Raw genomic sequence first — 7,677 nt, 5'->3', positions numbered from 1 at the left:
TGAATGGCTTGTTGCATCACAGTCTCTCAAACATCTTTTTACTCATGATGGTTTTGCTGACGCCAGTGTCCAGTTCCATGGCTACGGCTAAGCCATTCAATTTTACGTGCAGCATAATAGGTGGAATTTCGTCTCCAATGTGTGCACCCCGTGTACTTCAGCATCTGCATCCTCTCTCGAAGGCTCTAAATTGCTTTGATCCACCATGGACCGATCTTCCTCCGCCACGTGGTGGTTAGCAGGTTTTGCAGAGCTTGCAGCTCGTTTGCAAGCTCATTGGAGGTGCTCCATTGTTCCACAGCACTTGCAAACATACCCTTTGAAGCGTCATGAATAGGCTGAATGGAAGCCTCCACAAGCTGTGAATTGCCTTGCATTTATTCTTTGTTGGGGACTCTGAATCATCTGGATCACCTGAGGCCTGCTGGAAGTTACAAACTCGTGGCTTCTGCCCTGTACATTTCTGCTTGCAAACACAGTTCCAGTTAATTTATGAACATTGCTAGCACTTGTGTGCTGAGAGATTTGTTGGGTGTTCTCACTGGTGGACATAAACGCCTGTACTGTTGCAATGGCCTTATTGAGGGTCGGTGTCTCGACATTCAAAGTTTTTCGCAGGATGGTCTCTTGGCCAATGCCCAGTACAACAAAGTCTCTGAGCATTTGCTCCGGGCAGCCATCAAACTCACATTGTCCTGCAAGTTGCATGAGCTCGGCGACGGAGCTCGCCACTTCCTCACCGTCAGATCGGTGGCACGTGTAGAACCGATACCTCTCCATCAGCACGCTCTCCCTCGGGTTAAGATGCTCCCGAACCACTGTACACAGCTCCTCATATGGCTTATCTGTGGGTTTCACCAGAGCCAGAAAATTCTTCATGAGGCTGTACGTCGGTGCCCCACAGACTGTGAGGAGGAGCGCTCTCCTTTTTGCAGCGCTTCCTTCTCCATCCAGCTCGTTGGCTACAATGTATTGGTCTAGCCTTTCGACATAAGCTTCCTCCGAGCTTGCTACCTCCGAGAACTTCTCCAGGATGCCCACAGTTTGCTGCATCCTTGCGTTGGATTCGTATTCTCATCGCCCGATATTGTGTTCCTAACACAGATGAGGCTGCACACAGGGAGGTTAAAGTAACAGTGACCTCAGTCTTTAATAAGACACTCTAGAGTGAGGAACAGGCCTTGGGGGCCGGCTTATATACAGTGCTCCAAAGGGATGCTGAGATCCCTTGGGACTTCAAGAGATGAGCTCCCTAGTGGCGGAACATGGGAGTGCATGCTTTACAGATACACAACAACCACCAGCTTCTCAAGGGCAATTAAGGTTGGGCAATAAATTCTGGCCTTTCCAGTGACACCCAGATCCTGTGAACTCATATAAAAAAACACTATTTTATGAGTCTGGTTCAAAATAGTCATTGCTGACGACACCAGGAATCTGGGGCAACTTTTGTCAAATTGGGCTCAAAACTGGAGCGGTAATTCCTACCGTGCACAGATAATAGAATCGGTATTGAAGGTAAAATCACATGGTGCTCATTTTCAGAATCAACGCAGTAAGATTTGAAATAAAGTGAAGGAATTTTATGGTGAAAGGATTTGGAAATTAAATGTGACTTGTACTTCGGTCTTTAATTAAACTTTGTGGCGTCTGAGCAGTGTGAGATTTTTAGAGAGCATTTTTAAATGCTTCACAAAACCATGTCGATCCCTTCAGCTTCCCTGGTTCGATTCCCAGTTAAGGAAATCATTTTGCTACCACTGTTTTTAATTAAAGTGAAGTAATTTAACTAAATTACACAGATGACCCAAAGCACTTCAGAGTGGTCTCAAAATAAATGAGTTAGTAATTAGAAATAAGGAATGTCAGAAGTTGGACTTGAGTTTCTGGGATGGAGTATAAATAACCCTCTGTGCACTGGAACTGGGAAGGGTGAATAATGAATGAGTTGTTTCCGGGTTTGAAATGCGGCTCAGATCTGCTGGTATTAACCGATAGCATTGTTGAGCAGAATGAAAGAAATGCTAACATGATCACTGAGGGTCAGTCGAAACTTCAACAACTTCATTTTAATAATTTGTGAAACTTTAATCATTGAGGAAGTTTTATTCCCTTTCTGATTTTACACACTCTGTATTTTAGGAGACTGGTTTTAAATGTTCTTCATGGAATCAGAGAAGTTTACAGCACAAAAGGAGGCCATTGTCACATGAGCAATGAACATTTAAAACCAGTTTTTGTTTCAAAAATAATGTTTCCGCCCAGGCTTGAACCGGGGACTTTTCGCGTGTGAGGCGAACGTGATAACCGCTACACTACGGAAACTGCTGCCTAGTGCAGTGCCCAGAGAGAAGTGTTCAGCGACAAGCTGAAATGCTGAATCCCTTTTTATGAAAAAATTCCTTTCACAAAAATTTCTCTGACCGAAACGGCACAAAACAGAAATGTTCCTTTCAAATGTGCCAATTATTTTCGTTAAACTTTTATTTTGCTTTCATGGGATAACATAATTAATGATTCGATAATTTTCTTTTGCACGATGAAAGAAATACTAACTGAGGGAAAGTCACGACGTCAATAATTTGTTCTGTGCTCTGCATGTTTGTAATGTCGCCAAGTTTGCTGATGATTCAAAGATAGGTGGGAAAGCAAGTTGTGAGGAGGACGCAAACAATCTGCAAAGCGAAATTGATAGGCTCTGTGGGTGGGCAGAAATTTGTCAGATGGAGTATAATGTGGGAAATATGAGGTTATCACTGTGGTAGCAATAATAAAAAAGCAAATAATTATTTAAATGGGGAGAGATTACGAAATGCTGCGGTGCAGAGGGACCTGGGGGTCCTTGTTCATGAAACACAAAAGGTTAGTATGCAGAAACATCCTCTCTGCATCCACCTTGTCAAGCCCCCTCATAATCTTACACGTTTCCATAAGATCACCTCTCAATCTTCTGAATTCCAATGAGTAGAGGCACAACCTTCTCAACCTTTTCTCATAAGTTAGCCGCCTCATCTCCGGAATCAACCTAGTGAACCTTCTCTGAACTGCCTCCAAAGCATCTATATCTTTTCTTAAATATGGAAACCAAAACTGCATGCAGTGTTCCATGTCTGGCCTCACCAATACCCTGTATAACTGCAGCAAGACTTCTTTGTTTTATACACCATCCCTTTTGCAATAAAGGCCAAGATTCCATTGGCCTTCCTGTTCACTTGCTGTACCTGCAAACTAACCTTTTGTGTTTCATGCACAAGTACCCCCAGGTCCCTCTGTACTGCAGCACTGTGCAATTTTTCTCCTTTTAACTAATAACTTGTTCTTTGATTTTTTTTCTGCCAAAATGCATAACCTTGCACTTTCCAACATTATACACCATCTGCCAAATTTTTCCCCACTCACTTAACCTGGCTATGTCTTTTTGCAGATTGTTTGTGTCCTCCTCACACATTGCTTTTCCTCCCATCTTTGTATCATCAGCAAACTTGGCAACATTACATTCGGTCCCTTCATCCAAGCCGTTAATATAGATTGTAAAGATTGGGATCCCAGCACTGATCCCTGCGGCAGCCCACTAGTTACTGATTGCCAACCAGAGAATGTACCATTGATTCCGACTCTCTGTTTTTTGTTCGTTAGCCAATCTTCTCTCCATGCTAATATATTACCCCCAACCCCGGGAACTTTTATCTTGTGCAGTAATCTTTTATGTGGCATCTTGTCAAAATGCCTTCTGGAAGTCGAAAGACACCACATCCACTGGTTCCCCTTTATCCACCCTGTTCATTACACCCTCAAAGAATTCCAGCAAATTTGTCAAACATGACTAACCTTTCATCAATCCATGCAGACTCTGCCTGACTGAATTATTTTTTTCCAATAGTCGGAGGAGCAGTGACCGGAGGAGGTGTGAGCAGCGGCCTATAAAGGCCCAGCGGGAGTCCGGGGATCGGCGGCAGTCGGAGGAGCAGCGGCTGGAGGAGCAGCGAGCAGCGAGCTACAGCTGGTGCGGGGTCAAAAGTAAGAAAGAAGTCAAAAGTAATCAAAGGTAACGTCACAGCCAAGAGGGTAAGTGATTGGCTGGTTGAGTGGTGAGTTGTTTTCTGTTTCTTTGATTTCTTCTTGTTCTTAGCAGCAAATAAACTTTGGAATTGTTGCCAAATTAAGTAAATCTAATGGTGAAGTCATAGCAGGAGAGCTCGGACACATGTCATGCTCCTCCTGTGCTGTGTGGGAAGTCAGGAAAGCTTCCAGTATCCCTGATGACTACATGTGCAGCAAGTGTATCCATCTGCAGCTCCTGACAGGCCACATTGCGGCACTGGAGCTGCGCACGGATTCACTCTGGAGCATCCGCAATGCTGAGGATGTCGTGAATAGCACAGTTAGTGAGTTGATCACACCGTAGGTAAAGGCTACTCAGGCAGAGAGGGAATGGCTAAACATCAGGAAGAGCAGTGGAAGGAAGACAGTGCAGGAGTCCCCTGCAAAACAGATACACCACCTTGGGTACTGTTGGAGGAGATGACTCATCAGGGGAAGGCAGCAGCAGCCAAGTCCATGACACCATGGGTGGCTCTGCTGCACAGGAGGGCAGGAAAAAGAGTGGGAGAGCTATAGTGATAGGGGATTCTATTGTAAGGGAAATAGATAGAAGTTTCTGCGGCTGCAATCGAGACTCCAGAATGGTATGTTGCCTCCCTGGTGCAAAGGTCAAGAATGTCACGGAGTGGCTGCAGCGCATTCTGGAGGGGGTGGGTGAATAGCCAGCTGTCGTGGTGTATATAGGTACCAATGATATAGGGAAAAACGGGATGAGGTCCTACAAGCTGAGTTTAGGGAGCTAGGAATTAAATTAAAAGGTAGTAATCTCAGAATTGCTACCAGTGCCACGAGCTAGTCAGAATAGGAAATGCAGGATAGCTCAGATGAATATATGGTTTGATGAGAAGTGCAGGAGGATGGGAGTCAAATTCCTGGGATATTGGAACCGGTTCTGGGGGAGATAGGACCAGTACAATTCGGGCGGTCTGCACCTGTTCAGGACCGGAACCAATGTCGAGGGTAATGTTTGCTAGTGCTGTTGGGGAGAGGTTAAACTAATATGGCAGGGGGATGGGAACCTATGCAGGGAGATAGAAAGAAGTAAAATGGGGGCAGAAGCAAAAGATAGAAAGAAGAAAAGTAAAAGTGGAGGGCAGAGAAACACAAGGCAAAAATCAAAAAGGGCCACATTACAGCAAAATTCTAAAGGGACAAAGTGTATTAAAAAGACAAGCCTGAAGTCTCTGTGCCTCAATGCGAGGATTATTCGTAATAAGGTGGATGCATTCACTCAGAGGCAGCAATTCACGAATATGTTATAATTGGGATTCCAGAGACATGGCTCCAGGGTGACCAAGGCTGGGAACTCAACATCCTGACGTATTCAACATTCAAGAAGGATAGACAGAAAGGAAAAGGAGGTCGGGGAACGATGCTGGTTAAAGAGGAAATTAACACAATATTAAGGAAGGACATTAGCTTGGATGGTGTGGACTCTGTATGGATAGAGCTGCGGAATACCAAAGGGCAGAAAACACGAGTGGGAGTTGTGCACAGACCACCAAACAGTAGTAGTGAGTTTGGGGACAGTATCAAACAAGAAATTATGGTTGCGTGCAATAAAGATACAGCAGTTATCATGGAAGACTTTAATCTACATATAGATTGGGGTAACCAAACTCGTAGAAATACGGTGCAAGAGGATTTCCTGGAGTGTATTAGGGATGGTTTTCTAGACCAATATGTCGAGGAACCAACTTGAGGGCTGGCTATCCTAGACTCGGTGATGTGTAATGAAAAAGGACTAATTAGCAATCTTGTTGTGCAAGGCCCCTTGGAGAAGAGTGACCATAATATGGTAGAATTCTTGATTAAGATGGAGATTGTAACATTTAATTCAGAGAGCAGGGACCTGAACTTAAGGAAAGGTAACTTCGATTGCATGAGATGTGAATTGGCTAGAATAGACTGGCAAATGAGACTTAAAAGGTTGACGCTGGATAGGCAATGGCAAACATTTAAAGATCACATGGATAAACTTCAACAATTGTACATCCCTGTCTAGAGAAAAAATAAAACGGGGAAGGTGGCTCAACCGTGGCTAATAAGGGAAATTAGGGATCGTGTTAAATGCAAGGAAGAGGCCTATAAATTTGCCAGAAAAAGCAGCAAACCTGAGGACTGGAAGAAATTTAGAATTCAGTAGAAGAGGACAAAGGGTTTAATAAGGAGTGGGAAAATAGAGTATGAGAGGAAGCTTGCTGGGAACATAAAAACTGACTGCGAAAGCTTCTATAGTTATGTGAAGAGAAAAAGATTAGTGAAGACAAACGTCGGTCACTTGCAGTCAGAATCAGGCGAATTTATAATGGAGAACAAAGAAATGGCGGACCAGTTAAACAGATACTTTGGTTCTGATTTCACGAAGGAAGACACAAATAACCTTCCTAATGTACTCAGGGACCGAGGGTCCAGCGAGAAGGAGGAACTGAAGGAAATCTTTATTACTCAGGAAATTGTGTTGAGGAAATTGTTGGGATTGAAGGCTGATAAATCCCAGGGCCAGATAGTCTGCATCCCAGAGTAGTTAAGGAAGTAACCCTCAAAATAGTGGATGCATTGGTGACCATTTTCTAACAGTCGATCGACTCTGGATCAGTTCCTATGGACTGGAGGGTAGCTAATATAACACCACTTTTTTAAAAAGAAGGAAGAGAGAAAATGGGTAATTATCGACCGGTTAGCCTGACATCAGTAGTGGGGAAAATGCTGGAATCAATTATTATGGATGAAATAGCATAGCATTTGGAAAGCAGTGACAAAATCGGTCCAAGTGAGCATGGATTTAGGAAAGGGAAATCATGCTTGGCAAATCATTTAGAATTTTTTGAGGATGGAACAAGGAGAGTGGACAAGGGAAAACCAGTGGATGTAATGTATTTGGACTTTCAAAAGGCCTTTGACAAGGTCCCACACAAGAGATTAGTGTGCAAAATTAAAGCACATGGTATTGGGGGTAATGTATTGACATGGATAGAGAACTGGTTGGCAGACAGGTAGCAGAGAGTCGGGATAAATGGGTCCTTCTCAGAATGACAGGAAGTGACTAGTGGGGTGCTGCAGGGCTCAGTGCTGGGACCTCAGCTATTTACAATATACATCAATGATTTCGATGAAGAAATTGAGTGTTATATCTCCAAGTTTGCAGGTGACTCGAAGCTGCGTGACGGTGTGAGCTGTGAGGAGGATGCTAAGAGGCTGAAGAGTGACTTGGAAAGGTTAGGTGAATGGGCAAATACATGGCAGATGCACTATAATGTGGATAAATGTGATGTTATCCACTTTGGTGGCAAAAAAGTGAAGGCAGATTATTATCTGAATGGCGGCAGATTAGGAAAAGGGAAGGTGCAACGAGACCTGGGTGTCATGGTACATCAGTCATTGAAAGTTGGCATGCAGGTACAGCAGGCGGTGAAGAAGGAAAATGGCATGTTGGCCTTCATAGCTGAGGGATTTGAGTATTGGAGCAGGAAGGTCTTACTGCAGTTGTACAGGGCCTTGGTGAGGCCTCACCTGGAATATTGTGTTCAGTTTTGGTCTCCTAATCTGAGGAAGGATGTTTTGCTACTGAGAGAG

General features: G+C 44.0%; 1 non-coding gene across 1 annotated transcript; it reads right to left on the bottom strand.

Moving 5' to 3' along the window:
* Positions 1 to 2,252: 2,252 nt before the first annotated feature.
* trnav-cac (transfer RNA valine (anticodon CAC)) lies at positions 2,253 to 2,325 on the bottom strand. The gene has a single exon. It is a non-coding gene; the product is annotated as a tRNA-Val (tRNA).
* Between the last annotated feature and the right edge of the window lie 5,352 nt (positions 2,326 to 7,677).

The sequence above is a fragment of the Pristiophorus japonicus genome, unplaced genomic scaffold, assembly GCF_044704955.1.
Source record: "Pristiophorus japonicus isolate sPriJap1 unplaced genomic scaffold, sPriJap1.hap1 HAP1_SCAFFOLD_58, whole genome shotgun sequence".
Taxonomy (NCBI): Eukaryota; Metazoa; Chordata; class Chondrichthyes; family Pristiophoridae; genus Pristiophorus; species Pristiophorus japonicus.
Note: the sequence above shows the minus strand (reverse complement) of the source record. Positions and strands in the feature narration are given on the sequence as shown.